The 17,500-nt window shown below is 42.1% G+C and overlaps 1 long non-coding RNA gene across 1 annotated transcript in view; it reads left to right on the top strand.

The window, feature by feature from the left end:
- The first annotated feature begins 9,152 nt into the window (after positions 1-9,152).
- LOC135107803 (uncharacterized) overlaps positions 9,153-17,500 on the top strand; it is a 47,233-nt gene continuing 38,885 nt past the window's right edge. Inside the window, exon 1 of the long non-coding RNA XR_010271998.1 lies at positions 9,153-9,212. This is a non-coding gene — a long non-coding RNA (uncharacterized LOC135107803). The remainder of the gene's footprint in view (positions 9,213-17,500) is intronic.

The raw sequence follows: 17,500 nt of genomic DNA, 5'->3' as shown, positions 1-17,500 counted from the left end.
GGGACTATCGCGAGGCACCATCAGGGCACCTCGTCTAGCGGCCTTTGTCCAGCCGCCGTCACCTCACACGTTATGTCCACTAATGTGAATGATGCTCCTCGTAATGACGCTTTTATTGCGACCTCTTCTTGAAATGTCCTGTCCGGCTAAGTCGTCACAAGTTACGAGACCCGTGCAATGAGAAAGGCACGGTAGGGGTGGGGAGAGGAGGGGAGAGGAAGGGGAGAAGGCCACGGCTCCCTTCCGTCTCTCCCCCTGCTCCCTCGTCACGCCCGCTGCCAAATTGGGAAACTTTTTTTTCCTCTTAGGTTCGAGGACTGGAGGAAGATTGTATTATCTCTGCACATTTGTCAATGTGTAAATATCATGTGTTAAAATCGGCCTTATCAAAGCATTCCATTTTGAAAGCTGTGATGATATCGTGATTCATTGCAGGATTTCAAGGATTTGACCCAGATTGTTACTTTTCTCGCCCATTAAGAACTGTAATGTCCATTCCTGTTATGCTCTTGAAAATGCTGACTGCACTGGCTTTGTGATACTGCCAGTCTTTACTAGGGTTGTCTGAAACTGTACCATACAAAGGCAGTGCTCATTCCCCCAGTGTCTCTGGGAGGGTTGCTGGGGTCCCTTGGGGGAGGGAGGGCGAAGGGCTGGCCGCGGTGTCCGGCAGATACCTGGTGTTGGTGCCTGCGGACGTGCGGCGGCATACCCAACACTGTATTGTTTGCAAATCACACTCCTTCTGCTGGCTGCTGCCGAGAGGAATGTGAGACGACTACAACTAGAAATCAATAAGTTGAATGATGATTGAGTAAATTTACTCTCAAGATGCTGCATTCCTCACAGGGCGGCGCCGTGGCCTCACCATGTCACCACGCCTCTGTGGCCGAGTGCTCTGTGGGAGGCGGCACTCTCTTCGCTCTCCGTCGGCAGCTAACCCTAACATGGGGACTAAAACTGTTAAATTACCTCGGTGGTTTCTGGCGTGACTGTGCCGCCGCATACTAAGCGGGGTTTTTTGTCATTGTTCCTCGTGTGTGCTCTTCCCGCGGGCCAGCGGCGGCAGCAGCCCGAGTGTTGGTGTGCGTCGTGCGCTATCGCCGCCACACATCAATTCATTTCTTATTCTGTAAACAAAACCGAGAGGAAGGAGTGGGGAGTGTTTTGGTCAGATTTCTTTCATTTTTTCTTTACGAGCGGTGGCGCAGCGGCAGCGAAGGTGCCCCACACGCCTCCAACCGAGGCGGGAGGTTGCTGCTGCCAGCGCGGTCTGGGTGCGGACTGCCTTTACATGCACGGTGTTTTAAGATTTTTGTAACTAAATTAATAGCTCGTCACTAAACGCACATATATTTCCTGTATTGCGGTATTGGTTGCATCAGTACAATTAGCCAGCATTCCTGAGTGTAGTGACCTGTACAGTGCCGCCGGTGAATAAAAATCACCATAAAAATATCAGAAAGGAAAATAAAAGAAAATGTTGTTGTTGTCTTCTTCTTCTTCTTCTTCTTCTTCTTCTTCTTCTTCTTCTTCTTCTTCTTCTTCTTCTTCTTCTTCTTCTTCTTCTTCTTCTTCTTCTTCTTCTTCTTCTTCTTCTTCTTCTTCTTCTTCTTCTTCTTCTTCTTCTTCTTCTTCTTCTTCTTCTTCTTCTTCTTCTTCTTCTTCTTCTTCTTCTTCTTCTTCTTCTTCTTCTTCTTCTTCTTCTTCTTCTTCTTCTTCTTCTTCTTCTTCTTCTTCTTCTTCTTCTTCTTCTTCTTCTTCTTCTTCTTCTTCTTCTTCTTCTTCTTCTTCTTCTTCTTCTTCTTCTTCTTCTTCTTCTTCTTCTTCTTCTTCTTCTTCTTCTTCTTCTTCTTCTTCTTCTTCTTCTTCTTCTTCTTCTTCTTCTTCTTCTTCTTCTTCTTCTTCTTCTTCTTCTTCTTCTTCTTCTTCTTCTTCTTCTTCTTCTTCTTCTTCTTCTTCTTCTTCTTCTTCTTCTTCTTCTTCTTCTTCTTCTTCTTCTTCTTCTTCTTCTTCTTCTTCTTCTTCTTCTTCTTCTTCTTCTTCTTCTTCTTCTTCTTCTTCTTCTTCTTCTTCCAGTTATTGTTGCTCTCGTGTTTTTTTTATTTTCTTTCATGTTGTTGCTGATGATAACAATGATCTTAATTACCAACAGTCAATAAAGTCAGTTTTCTATACATTTTTATATGTGTGTGTGTGTGTGTATGTTTGTTTGTTTGTTTGTTTGTGTGTGTGTGTGTGTGTGTGTGTGTGTGTGTGTGTGTGTGTATGTGTGTGTGTGTGTGTGTGTGTGTGTGTGTGTGTGTGTGTGTGTGTGTGTGTGTGTGTGTGTATGACTTTCTGCCTGTCTGTCTGTCTGTTTGTCTGTCTGTCAGTCTATGTCTGTCTATATGTATGTATGTTCACGTTCGGGAGACAAGAAAAAAAAAGAGACATATGGAGGGGGTCGGCGGTCCCCTTGTGGCAGTGGTGCAGTGTGGTGCAGGTGTGGAGGGGAAGACGAGGCTGCCTGCTGCTGTTACGACTGGCGGCAGCGATGAGTGAGAGAGGAGCAGCAGTGACGGAGAGGGAGGAGAGGGACGGCGGGAGGAGGAGGAGGAGGAGGAGAAGGAGGAGGAGGACAACCCTGGCAGGCCCGGAACTTTCAGAGATAAATTGCATGTGTTGCCCAGGGCGGCGACCAAATTGATGTATACCTCCACTAATACATATTGGCGTCCTGTTGGTACACGCGGGAGACCGGAGGGAGGGAGCAGCGGCGCGTGTAATGGATAACAATGTCTGATCATCGCCATCGCCACTCGCCATCAGCCCACTGACAGACACCCCGTCCCTCCCTCCGTTCGTCCGCGATATTGCATCACTCAGAGTTCGAATTTTGAAGTCATGTCTCATCTTAGGTGGGAATTATAATGGTGTGTTGTGTTTAGGCAGCTGAAAAAGGGAAAAATTGAAGGAAAAAAAGAAAATAGAGAAACAGGTTATTTCTATCTCCTATTGTCTACGAAAGTGCATCATTCTGAGGTCTAATTTTCAAGGCATGTCTTTTCTCGGGTGGGAATGATCATCATGTATTGCATTTATGGGCTGGAAGGAGAGAGGCAGAGAGAAAAAAAAAATAACAGATAAACAGATAATCCCTCTTTTCCACTGCCCACGAAATTGGATCATTCTGAATCGAAATTTAAAGTCTTATCTTCTCCTAGTTGTAAATTATCATGGCGTATTATTTATTGCATCTAGAGAGCTAAAAGGACAAAGAGGGAGGAAAACAGAAAAAAAGTGACAGGAGCAGATAATTTCCCCCTCCCACCGTCACCGAAATTGGATCATTCTGAGATCAAATTTTCAAGCCATATCTCCTCATAGGTGTAAATTATCATGGTGTTTTGTTTATTGCATTCAAGCTGGATGGAGAGAAAATAGAGACAAACAGACAAACATTTCCTCCCACGTCACTAATATTAGATCACTGTGAGACAAACTTTCAAGATATATTTTCTCTTAGGTTTAAATTATTACCTCGTATTATTTTTTTTTTTTTATCGATGAGTTGGAAGGATAGAGACAAAAAAATATATAGTCAAACACAGACCTTCCCTCTCATATCACTGAAATTATATCACTATGAGACCAAACTTTCAAGACATATTTTCTCTTAGGTGTAAATGATCATCTCGTATTATTTATTGTATTCACAAAGATAGAAGGAGAGAGAAAAGAAAAAGACAAACAGATGATCCTTCACTCCCTCCGTCACTGAAATTCGATCACTCTGATGTCAAACTCCAACTTTTTTCTCGGGTGTAAATTATCATTATACATTATTTATTGTAGTAAGACAGTTGGAGGAGGAAGAACATGAAGGAAAAAAAGACAACCAGACAACCCGTCACTCCTCGCAGCACTGAAATTAGATCATTCTGACGTCGAACTTTCAAAACTCAAACTTTTCTGAGGTGTAAATTATCATCATGTATTATTTATTGCATTTACAGAGCTGGAGGGAGAAGGAAAGGAAGAAAAAAAAAGAACAAGGATTTTCATAAGGAATTACAATGGATTCCAAATAATAACATACATTTAGATTTTTTTCTTGGGGTGTTTGATTACCTACAATTCAGTTTAGTAGAGGAAGAAGGAAGAGGAGCAGCAAGACGAGGAGGAGTATGCGGAAGAATGATTACCACAGTTCAGTTTAACAGAAGAGGAAGAACAAGAACGAAGAGGAGGAGCACGAGGAGAAGGAGGAGGAAATGGATCGCCATGGTGATTATAATTAGTGTATATTTGAGTCGCATTATTTCGTCAGTGTAGCTAAGACCGCGTATTTGAAGAGTCATGATTTGTTCTCTCCCCGTCTTAGTATTGTGGCGAGAATCGGAGTGTTGCAGCCGCGAATCAGGAAATTTGAATAAGAAGTAATGTAGCGTGACTTTTTGACACACACAGAGAGAGAGAGAGAGAGAGAGAGAGAGAGAGAGAGAGAGAGATTATAGTGTGTCAGAACAAAAGTAATAATCTTCAATATTTTCACTACACTATTATTTCTCTTAAAAGTAAATCAAAAAAGGATTCTATGTAAGATTCCTCCTCCTCCTCCTCCTCCTCCTCCTCCTCCTCCTCCTCCTCCTCCTCCTCCTCCATTAATAACAGATCTTATTACATACTTGTTCTTCTGTATCCTGTTTTATTATTTTTTTCTTTTATTCCTTTTATTGATCCTCTTTTTACCTGCTTCCTTTACTTCTTACTTCATTTTTCATCTCCTCCTCTTCCTCCTCCTCCTCCCCCTCCTCCTCCTCCTTCTTCTTCAGCCAATTACTTCTAATTATTCCTGGGGCAACCAATCTCTCCCCTTCCCGTCAACAAAGTAACTGAGCGGCGGATCTTTTGCAAATGAATGGCCGAACCGTTTTGTGAATCCGTAGAAATCCAGAGTCTAATTTCAGCGTCGAAAGAGTGAAGCAAAAGAGTCGGAATTAATCAGCCACCCTCGCACCACCACCACCACCACCACCACCAACAAAAAATATTACCAGTGATGGAACAGAGACAGAGGGAAAGGAGGGGAGAGTGGGGGGAGGTAGGAGAAGGAGGCTTACTTACGGCAGGGAGGGAAACAAGAGGAAGGGAAGTAAAGGGAAGTGTATACTTATGTTTTATTTGTGTTAGAGAGAGCAGGAAAAGAGAAGTGTGTGATGTGTGGGGAATTGTCATTTTATTTGTGGTGGAAAGGAAAAGGGACAAAAGAAAATGGTGGTTTCTAGTGATTTGTCCATTAGGATGAAGGAATAGAAGGAAAAGCGTGTATATTTGGTTTATGGGAATGAAAGAGGAACGGAAAGAGAGAAGGAAGAAGTATCTCGTAAGAATTTAGTAAGTATAAGAAAAGAAAAAATGGTTGAAAAATGAGTTGGTCTTTGAAGGAAGTGGGAAAAGGAGATAGACTTGAAATACTAATAAAAACAAACATTGATTAAAATTATAAAAAAAAAGAAAGACAGAAATAAATTGATATACAACGCAGAGAAGAAAAGATAAATGAAAAAGGAGGTATATCTTGAAAATTATGAAAAGAGGAAAATAAAAGAAAACACACCTATCAAAATAATAAATCTGGGAAAGAAAGAAGAGAAAGAAAAATTAAACAGGATGAAGAAACAAAAACTAAACAATGCAAGAAAAGAAAAAAAGGGGAGGAGGAGGGAGATGAAGGGAAAGGTAAAGTCAGGAAAAGAGAAGAGAAAAGGAACAGAGAAAACTTAGTAAAGAAAGGAAAATGAAAAGACGTGAATTTGTTTGTCCTTTATACATGCAGGTTTATGCCATAACGACCTCCCCGTGTCCTTTATGTCCTTTAGGCGTAAATAATGTGTTTTTAATCAAGTAACAACGAAGCAGAAAGTATTTTGAGGCACTTAAAAGAGGAGAATGCAACAGTCCATTAACTCAGGCATAGGAGAATAGATCGAGATATTGCAACGAAATTAAGAGAGAGAGAGAGAGAGAGAGAGAGAGAGAGAGAGAGAGAGAGAGAGAGAGAGAGAGAGAGAGAGAGATTTTCTTAGGTTTCCATTTGTGTGTGTGTGTGTGTGTGTGTGTGTGTGTGTGTGTGTGTGTGTGTGTGTGTGTGTGTGTGTGTGACTCCCTGTACTCAGGAATCTACATGTTTTTCCTTACCCACTTCCCGTTCAGGTGCGTGTGTTTATTAACTCCGAAATAATATTTTCTTTTTTCTTTTTTTTTCTTTTTTTTAGGTAAGGTGGAGGTTGGAAAGGGGAGGAGGGAGAGGAGGAGGAAGAGAACCCCTCAAGCCCTCCAGCATCCAGACCCTCCCTCCCACTCTCTCCTCTCCCTCTCTCTCCTTTCCCCTCCTGCACGCTCCACCCCACCACCCCACTCCACCCTTTCCAGTGCACCCTTACCTTCCCCTCCCATCCCTCCTCATCCTATCCCTCCCATCCCTTCCCCTCCCCACAAATTACCGCGGCTGGAAGGTGGCTGGAGTGAGGGGAAATTTATGGGAGACAAGTTGGGGGCTGTTCATATTTTAGCCGCTGCGTTTCTCTCTCTTGCTTATATTTCCCGGCGTATTTGTAGCAGGTGGTGAAGGTACCTGCTCCTGCCTCAAGTACGGCCTGCTTCGGGGTGGGCGGGGACGTCTGCTGGGATCTACTGGCGTCTACTGTACGTTTAGAACCTTGGAAGTCTTGGTAGATACGTGAGGATTGTCGGCTGATGCTCCAAGTTTACTCTTTCACCACATTTTATTGGTGTAGTTTTGTGTGTGTTTTCTCTTCTTATGCAGCGGGAGAAGTAGAGACTGTGATAAAAAGAGGCATAAACTATAGGACGTGTATGGATTTAGGATTGTAATCGATTGTTTTTTTATCCCTTTTTTTTTAATATACGAAAGAAAATTTAGCCCGTCAGCGTTTTTTTCACCTCCAAGATACAAAACGCGAGAGAATTTCACCGCCTCACGTGCCCGAGTGAGAGTGTGAGCAGCGGAAGGCGTTGCCGCGATGATATTGCCCTGTATTTACGTGCGCCCGCTGCTGCCTCATCCACGTCCCTTCGCTGCCAGGTTGAGCCGCGACACCACCACCACCACCACGACCACCAGCACTCCTACTACTACTACTACTACGACTACCATCACAACCACCACCATCTCCCTGTTTTCCCTCCTCGCTCACGGCCACGGAAGGTAAATCTCTTCCTCTCCTCCCCGGAATATCCTACTCCAAGGCGCAATTTCGGGATCTGCCAAGGCTGGGGAATAAATCTCTTAGTTTACCACATATTTCGGAGAGTTATTGGGTTGAGTGGTGGTCTTTTCAACTCGCTGGCGGGCGGCTAGGAGGAGGAAAGAGCGTCGGGCAGACGTAAACCAGCACAACGGGATACAGGCATTAGCTTCTAGGGAAACCTCTAATGAGAAGTTAGCATGGGAGGTTTTCTGTGAAATTTATTATTCAATTTGCTTACACGTGGAGTTGTCAGGTTTATCGCCTCTGTAAATATTAAAATTCCCCCACTCCCTCTTTTTTTCCCTCAGTCTATTCATTAGGCTCGAGCTTCCCCACTGTGCCCCTCCCCCTCTCCCACCCTCCTCTCTCTCTCTCTCTCTCTCTCTCTCTCTCTCTCTCTCTCTCTCTCTCTCTCTCTCTCTCTCTCTCTCTCTCTCTCTCTCTCTCTCTCTCTCTCTCTCTCTCTCCAGTCTTGTATCAGTTTCTCTGTGACTTTTATGTGATTTAAACGTTTGCTCTTTCCCTTCGCCTTGTTGTCCTGGCTGCTGCTCCTGTTGCTGCTGTTGATGGTGATGATGATGATGATGATGGTGGTGAGGAGGAGGAGGAAGAGGAGGAGGGGTTGATGATGATACACCGTTACACCTATTATTTTTGATGTTGATGTTGATGATGATGATGACGATGATGATGATGATAGTGGTGGTGGTGGTGGTGCTGGTGGTGGAGGTGGTGGTGGTGGTGGTGATGGTGGTTCCTCTTCATCGTGCATTTCTTTGTATCTGTTGCCACAATTTTTACTTTCCCTCTTGCTTCTTGTTCCCTTTTATTGTCAATTATGTTCCTTCCTTTTGGGCGTGAAACCTCTTGGAAGCAAACATATGCTACAAGAAGACGAAGAAAAAAAAAGATGGTGATGAAGAAGTAGAAGAAGAAGAAATTAAAAAAAGTGTAAGAGAAAAACTAAGAGAGGTTTCCATCATGATGCTTCCCAAACCAGACACAAACATAAGTAAAACAAGAAACAATAAGAGGAAAAAGAAGAGGAGGAAGGTACTAAGAGAGGAGATAGACAAGGACGAGAACGAGGAGGAGGAAGAGGAAGCTGCATTGGTGACAAACTCCTGACGGTGGAGAGAGTGACACTGAGGGATTATTCATGATTACTTCAATAATACATCACACACCAATTTACCACTCACCCCTCCCGCGTGAGTTATGATGGGCGCGCGGCCTTCTGAAGGGCAGGGATGGGGAGGGATGCTGACCAAGCAGGAGGTGACGGGCGCCCGCTCCCCAAAAACTCTTCCTCAAGTAATTGGCTGCTGATTCGAAGGTGCTAATGAGTCTGGTAGTGGTGGTGATAATGGTGGTAGTGGTGGCAGTGGTGGTGGTGTAGTGGGAGTAGTTATAGTAGTAGTAGTAGTAGTAGTAGTAGTAGTAGTAGTAGTAGTAGTAGTAGTAGTAGCAGTGATGGTGGTGATGTAGTAGTAGTAGTAGTAGTAGTAGTAGTAGTAGTAGTAGTAGTAGTAGTAGCAGTAGTGGTGGTGGTTGTGGTGGTGGTGGTGCTGGTGGTGGTGATAACAGAAGCATCAGCATTAGTATTTATAGCAGAAGAAAAAAAGGATGGGAAAGGAGAAGAAGAAGAACGAGAGAAAGAAGAACAAGAACAAGAACAAGAAGAACAAGTATAAAAAGTAAGGACGACACAAGGCCTCTAGTAATGATTAAAAGTAATATTACACAAATAAAGAAATATACTTCAACTGCTTTTTAAATCAAATAATCAGTCAACCAATCAGTCATTCAATTAACAACCATACAACTACACAAAAAATAAATAAATAACGCTTTATCTTATATAACATAAATAATTCCCATTTTAACTTTTTTTTTTTCAGGAGGCGAGCCAGCAAGTAAACCAGGAAGAAGAGACATCAGAAATATCAACCACAGGTACGTACGTATTTACGTTGGGTAATACGTACTGTTGATCAAGGTTATAAGGAACAAAGATTTCGAGTGTCATTCCTTGAGAGCATTCTCTTCACGGTTCATTCATGCCTCGGAATATATGATCTTACAACCCGCGCATTATCTTCACATCTTAACATCTCCACTTAACCAGTGGCATTGTTGAGCATCAGTCATATGTAGTATTTGGTAGTAGTAGTAGTAGTAATAGTAGTAGTAGTAGTAGTAGTAGTGGTGGTAGTAGTAGTAGTAGTAGTAGTAGTAGTAGTAGTAGTGGTGGTGGTGGTAGTAGCAGTAGTAGTTTTTTTGTTTGTTTGTTTGTTTGTTTTCAGGGTGTCTTGGTCTCGCAAACAGAAAGGAACAAGAACAAGAAGAATATAAACAAGAACTGGAACACGAACAAGAAGTAGAAAAAACGCTAAAAAAAGATTAAGAAAAGAGTTATTATGATTATGGTGCCCTTACTGAAAGCCATAACAAACTTTAAACGTGATTTATGCAACTGATAACGAAAACAAGTCTTGAAAAATTAATAGTAAGAAAGAGATGAAAAACAATAAAGGATAATGAACGTCAGGGCGTAAGGAATACAATATAAAAAAAAAAAAACAGTAAGGAGACCTATCAGCCAGAGAACATAAGAACATAAGCAAATAAGGAAAGCTGCAAGAAGTCATTTGGTCTACACGTGGCGGTCCCAGCATGAAACTCACCTATTTCCACCCCTCATCCAAAAAATTTATCTAATATTTTAAAACCTCTAATGACTCGGCTTTAACAAGCTGATTACTGCGTCTATTCCATTCATATATCACTCTATTTGAGAACCAAGCCCAACGTTTCTTTAAGCTTCAACCCATTTTTTTTCATCCTATCCTGATTGTTAACAGGAATTTGCTTAGAGTATCAACAAAACAAAGAATAAAAGAAAAAAAGAAGGTAGGAAGGACAAACGGGAAACTTCAAACAGTAATGAAAAACAAAGCTTACGGAAAACAATATGAAAAGAAAAGACACTCCAAGAGAACACGGAAGTCGGTCAGAGTATGAGACGTGATTCAGAACGTGACTCCCACAAACGGTCATCGAGGGGTGACGGCAAGGAGTGCACGCGCGGGTCCATCATCCATAACTGAGTCTCATCTGGCGCTGCATTTGACTCCAGTGAGGACGTGATGTATCATGTCCTCTCCCCCACCCATTTATTCTCCTCTGTCACCACCGTTGCCAACACCCACGCGCCCACTCCTCACTCCCCTTACGGCTCAGCGGAGAAGCGCACTGGACCTTTCCTTTTCTTGAATAATCACAGCAAAGCGGATTCGCATAGCAGTGGTAGACGTCAGAGCGCCTCGATGTAGGTCATGGGTTCTTGTCTCACCACCCGACGCTCTGTTTTGGACGTGTTGGCAGCACTGTTTGTCTCCTGCCGATGGAAGTCCTCCTCCCCGAGACGAATTGCCCTGTCAATCAAGTGGTATTGTGGGCAGGCCTTTGTCTAGGTGGTGATGGTAGTGGTGGTGGTGTTGATGTGGTGGAGGTGGAAGTGGAGGTGAAAGGACTGACTGCCTCTCCCGCCTATCCTTTCTCTCCTGCCTCCACTTCTTTCTTATTCCATGTAATTTTCTCCACTAGTTTGTGCTCTCGTGCGGACTGGGATATGTTACGAGGTATTAAAGAGATAAATGGTCCGTGTGACGATTTTTTTTAAAGTGAGAGAGAGAAAGTAGGAAGCAAAGGGTGCAATATCATCATTATCATCAGCCGTTATGATTCCACTGCAAGAGAATCATAGAGTGGAGTAGTTGAGGTTGTTTATGATGATTTGGCTCCTTTAACGTACTTTCTGTAGCCATTCAGCTATCCTTTAACTGACTGTGTCCCCTTCTTTCCTTTAGTTCTTTTCTTTCGTCACATGATTCATTTATCCTTACTTTTCTTTCAGGAAATTTCCTTTAACAACCCACTAAACACACACACACACACACACACACACACACACACACACACACACACACACACACACACACACACACACACACACACATCAAAAACAAATCAACAACAACCAAACAAACTTCTATGCCTTTGTCCTTCCCTTCATCTGGCCACACACACACACACACACACACACACACACACACACACACACACACACACACACACACACACACACACACACACACACACACACACACACACACACACACACACACACACACACACACACACCACCAAGTGCCACGGCCGAGCACACAGACAAAGCCCAGCCAACCTCAGGTCAATTTGAGTCTCCAAGTTTCATTCTATTGGCAGTTTACTCGGGCCCTCCACCTGGCGTCGAAGTTGAAATTGGTTCGTCTCAACTCATTAGTCGCACAATACCTGCGACACGCCGACCGACTCGTCATCCGCTTCCTAATTAACATACACCAACTTGATCAACGTCGCCAGTCACCGAAATTGCACACCTATGGATTCTTGGGCTGCCAGATGCCGCTAGGGAAGGTTACGACGGAGGGAGAGACGACGAGGCAGTAAATGAGAAAGACAGAAAGTTCTTGTAAAGGAGTATAGGTAAGAGCACAGGTGTAACGTAGGGATGTAATGAAAGGATGTGATGTAGATGTAGATAAAAGTGCCCTTAGATAAAAAGCAAATTGGAGAAAAGATATAGAGGAATAAAGTAGTAAAGTGTTCGTATAATGAAAAGAGGAAGAACCTGATAATAACTAGGAAGGAAAGAAGCACAAGTAATGAGAGGAAATGGAAGGAAAGGAAATTTGTTAAAGTAGATGTTACTGTCGAGTACTGTGGAAGTTAAAAAGATAAACAGAAATGGAAACATATAATTTCTGTTCGTATAATAAAGGGAGTAAGTTAAAGGGAGTGGAGAATAACACATGTAATGAAAGAGAGAGAATAGCAGGAATATTTTATTTAGACATTGTAATAGAGTTCAGTAGTAATAGGAAATTGAAAAAAGACACGGCAATAAAGAAAGGATGTTTGCAAGAAAAAAAATAGAAAATTTAGAAAAACAGATAAAAGAAGAAAGATTACGGTAATAGTAGCATGGACATAGTGAGAGAATCCTTTGGTGAAAGAGAAACAAAAAAGAAACATGCAAAAGAAAAAAAAATACGTTCAGGGCTTAAAAGGAAGACATAAGAGGCACAGACAGGGAAATAACTGTTATATAATCTAACAAGAAGTTGAGAAGATGCCTTGAGTAGGAGATGCAAGGGAAGAATGCTGGAAAGATGGACAGTGAAGAGGAGATGGTGAGGCCAAAGGAGGAGATTTTAAGTGATATAAATAAGATAAATAAAAAGGGTTTTGTTGGTGGTGGTGGTGGTAGCACTAAAGAAGGAGAACGAGGAAGTGAAAAGGAATTAAATTGTAAGAATGAATTCGAAAAAATAAGAAATAATGATGAAAAGAGTTTATGAGGATATACGAGAGAGATTGTAAGAAACTGAAGGAGAAGAGTGAAGTTTAGAAAGAATCATATAGAGACTTGATGCACTTGATGCAGAGAGAGAGAGAGAGAGAGAGAGAGAGAGAGAGAGAGAGAGAGAGAGAGAGAGAGAGAGAGAGAGTGAGAGGTCCTATGGTAATTAGATGAAAAAAAGTGAAGGGAAGTTAATTACACGATGAGACTCAAGTGAAGTCGGAAGTTTGATAGTGAGGAGGAGGAGGAGGAGGAGGAGGAGGGAGAAAAAAAAGGAAGTCAGACGTAAAGAAAAAAAAAAAAAAAGGACGAACAGATAACCAGGAAGATAACACTTGAAAATTTTAACTAAAACGTGCAGCACCTGACCTCCTCCTCCTCCTCCTCCTCCTCCTCCTCCTCCTCCTCCTCCTCCTCCTCCTCCTCCTCCTCCTCCTCCTCCTCCTCCTCACCTGCACCCCCTCCCCATCCCTTTCGTAGGTCCCACAACCCCAAGGGAGCCGCCACGTCAGGGGTCGCAGCCACCCGAACCTTTGATCATTGCAAACTTGATCTTATTACACTGACGAAGGGCTCGACCCGTGGCTTGGGGGGCTTCGGGGGCTTCTCCAGTCCTCCATGCTAAGGGGGAGGCCCAGGGGGACGGTGGAAGGAAGTGAGGAATAAAAAGAGAGAAGGGTAAGAGGGAGTATGTTGCTAAGTGTACGAGTAGATGGAGGTTATGTGACTATATGGGAAGGATACAGGTACGCTAATCTAAAATATTTTATACCTGAAAGATGAAGAGTGAGGAGAGTAATAGGTGAGGAATTGAATCTTGAATACTACTAGTAAGGTAAGGTTATGGAAAGTTATGAATAAAGAAAGTGAGGAAGGAAATAAGGTAGGTAACTGTTGTGAGGGTTAAAAAAATATTGCACAACATAAGGTAGTTAATGGTGTAGGAATAGAAAAAAAAAAAGGTAGCGTTTAAAAAAAAAAAAGTTAAAACGATGTAGAAGACAAGGATAGATGTGTAGAAATTAAGGAAGAAAAGGAAGGATAGCTAGGGAAAGGTGAAGTAATGCAGAACTCTAGTATGGAGGTACAGAAATCAAGAAAGAAAAGGAAGGATAAAATGAAAAAAAAAAAAAAATTATATAGGGCACATGAAAAATAGGTATAAAAACTAGGAAGAAAAGAAATAAGTAGCTAGAAAAAAAAAACTGGGGGTTGTAAGAATTATGTAATACTAAACTTATCGAGAACTTAAAAAAAAGCGGAAGAAAGTAAAAAAAAATTATGAAAATGTAATCAAGAACTAGAAAAGAGATGACAGAGCAATAGTAAAAATGCAGGGAATCGATGAAGAGGAGTGAAAAGTAATTGAAATACACAAGAAAAGAAGAAAGAGAAGAGAAGGGGAGAAGAGAAGAACGCAATAAAGGTGATAGATAGTGTGAGTTCAGGTGGAGAGAGAGAGAGAGAGAGAGAGAGAGAGAGAGAGAGAGAGAGAGAGAGAGAGAGAGAGAGAGAGAGAGAGAGAGAGAAGGTGTAAGGTCAAGAATTTAGTTTTTCTTCTTACTCTTAGCTTTTTAACTTTCCTAGATAAAAAAGATGAATAAAAGTAAAAAGTTCTTAGGAAACTGGAATAATGCCAATAGCAGCTCTTTTTTTCTTGCATGTATAAACACCTTGGCATTAAAAACAAGGACTAAGGAACAAAGAAGAGTACCAGACTTTAACGAAATAAGAAGCAGGAGACCCAAATTAAGACAACAATCTAGCCATCATCGTCATCCTCACACGCTGGACCGGGACGTACAAACATGACACACTAGAGACACTCCTGCTATTAGATAATCAAGTAATCTTTCACTACCACTGGTTCAAGATACTTCTCTTCCAATTTTAGATAATCCTTTTGGCTCTTTCCTACAGGGACTGGCACCTCAGTGGGCATTTTTTTTTTTTTTTCTTACTTTTTGTTGCCCTTGACCAGAGCTCTCTTGGATAAAAAAAAAAAAAAAAAAGAAAGAAAGAAAAACGTGTTCCTTCAATACCAAGCTAAGTCATTTGCTTGGACTCTAGCAACTGTCATGTCTAATACTTCAGATCAGAGGTTAAAATTCAGGAAAAGCAAAGAACGTAGATTAAACTAGCAGAGAGTACAGAGGTAATATCAAACTGATATTAGCGTTTTCATCAGATTGCTAGGTTACATTATAGGTTTAGGTTAGGTTAGGTTTGGTTACGTTTAGATTAATTCATTTCATTAATTTCACTGTTTATTCCTTTACTGTGTGGCTCACGATTTGTAAAACCGTCATAATTTTAGCTCAAAAGTAAAAAGTCAGTCTCTAGATATTAGTAGCGTTAGGTTATTTCCATAATTCCTGAATACAGTGTGAGTTAGTGTGACAATAGTTCTACTAGACTCCCAACATGTCTATACTTAACCTCATAAAATTCAAGAAAAGCAGATAATACAGTGTGAGTTAGTGTGATACGCTGCCATGGCTGTACTTAACCCCATACTGCTTCAGCGTCAGTGGTCAATTAAATTATGTAGCATCTGAACATCGTACCCTTGAGAACCAGACAAACAGGCAAACAAACCCCGTAATGCGCGTCCATCGGGGAGACGCGATTCTGTTATGTTATTAATGTGGATGTCGCCTCGTGTCTAATCAAACCGACTCTGCGCCGCCGTCAGGAAGGAAGGCGTACTCAGGGAACCCACTTCGTACTCTGCCACCCGTCACTCTGCCGCTGTAAATTCGCTCTCAGGTTTGGCCATGTCTCGGAATCGGGATCTTGGGTGTGAGTGGGGTGCGAGGTGCGAGGTTTAGGGGTTAGGGTGCGGGGTGAGGGGTGTAGGGTGCGGGGTATAGGGTGCGGAGTGGTGGGGTGTGAATGTTAACGAGAGGGGATACACGTTGGAGGACAAGATGGGAGACACGCACCGTGGGAGTAACGTCCTAAATACGAGATCCACTAAAGAAGCAGGGGAGAAAAAATAAATGAAGTGCTCGTGTTCTCATGATGTGCACGTTTGATTTTATGGGTAGTCTTAGTTATTTATTTATTTTTTGTTACTTTCTTTTCTTAGTTATCCAAAAAAGACAATGCTAAAGTGAGTATTCTTGTCAATTCTACAGGTTCTTTTTTTTAATTTATTTTCGATTGCATATCTACGAAAAGCACAATACTACTAGAATTGGCGTTACTGCTGTACAGATGTCAGTTCCGTCAACACTCCTTGCTTGTCTCCTCGTATGGGTAGAAAAATGACTAATAGAGCTATGAGAAAAGGAAAGTTGAGAAAAAAAAAAAACTCTCCATCGACTGACTGGTTGATTGCTGTAAGACTTCGCAGAAAACGGGATCATATGGTACTGCAAAATGTAACTAAGAAGATAGCAACCTTATTCCCCACCGCCCCAAAAAATAAACATGATTGGCTGACTGACTGATTAAAGACGCTGCAACAAAGACACCACATGACGCCACAAAAAAAAAAGGGAAAACAGCTAAACGAAAAGGACAATGCAAGAAATCTCCCCACACCACCACCACCACCACCATCATCGAAAAAATAGCAGATACGTACGTGAAAATGCCAGTCACAAAAGTTTAACCTTCCGCCGACATTTCAAGAGCTCATCAAAAATCCCATTTCGCGGCCACACATCAAAGACCGCCCGCCGGGAGCTAGATGGTGCCCTCCGCCCGCCTCCTTTGACTACCCTGAAGGATCCCCCGACTTCCTCCTCCTTATTCTTCTCCTCATCGTGCCTATCCTCCTTCCGTATCTCAGAGGCGAGTTCCATCCATCCAACCAGCTACCATCCATCCATCCAGCCATTCATCGATCCATCCACTCAGTAGGAGGAATCAAAAAGGAAGGGAAGGAAGCTTTGAAGGAAGGATCTGACTTTCTTCTGAATAAATAAAAAATAAAAAAAAAGTAGAAGTGAGTGTAGAATGAGGAGTAACTTCACCAAGAGAGAGAGAGAGAGAGAGAGAGAGAGAGAGAGAGAGAGAGAGAGAGAGAGAGAGAGAGAGAGAGAGAGAGAGAGAGAGAGTCCATGTAGTGGCAGAAAGAAAAGAACAGACAAGAATAAAATAAAATAAAGTGGAAGGGGAAAGAAGGAGCTGAAGAGGAAGACTAACAAGAGGTGAACTATAAAAAAAAAAAGGAAAATAGGAAATAGAGGAGGAAAAACATGAGAAACACTAAAAGGAAATGAAAAAAAAATCCAGGAACAGTGGGAGAGAGAGAGAGAGAGAGAGAGAGAGAGAGAGAGAGAGAGAGAGAGAGAGAGTATGTGGAGTATAAACGAGAGGGAAAGAAGGAAGGGCATTAAAAACTAATATAACAAGCGAAACAATAAAAACGAAAGTGAAAGTTTTAAAAATACACGAAAAAAGCAAATTCAACAAGAGAACCAGTAAGGTCAGTAGAGGAAGAGAAACAGGAAGAGGAAGAGGAGGAGGAGGAGAAAACAATAAAAAGGAAAGTGAGAATTCAAGAGTATACACAAAAGAAGCAAATTTAACAATAAGAACAGTAGCAACAGAAGGAAGAATATGAAAAAAAGAAAGGGAAGAGGAGGAGGAGGAAGAGGAGAAAACAATGAAAAGAAAAGTGATATTTAAAAGTATACACACACAGAAAAGCAAATTTAACACGACAACCAGTAAGAACAGTACGAAGAAGAGAAGGAAGGAGGAAGAAGAAGAGGAAGAGGAGGAGTAGGAGGAGGAGGAGGGAGGAGGGAGGAGGAAGAAATACGAGGGGTGCGAGGCGGAGTGGCGGGCGGGGATGACGTAA

The sequence above is a fragment of the Scylla paramamosain genome, chromosome 16 (assembly GCF_035594125.1).
Source record: "Scylla paramamosain isolate STU-SP2022 chromosome 16, ASM3559412v1, whole genome shotgun sequence".
NCBI lineage: Eukaryota > Metazoa > Arthropoda > Malacostraca > Decapoda > Portunidae > Scylla > Scylla paramamosain.
The sequence above is the reverse complement of the archived record's forward strand: the minus strand, read 5'-3'. Positions and strand labels throughout refer to the sequence as shown.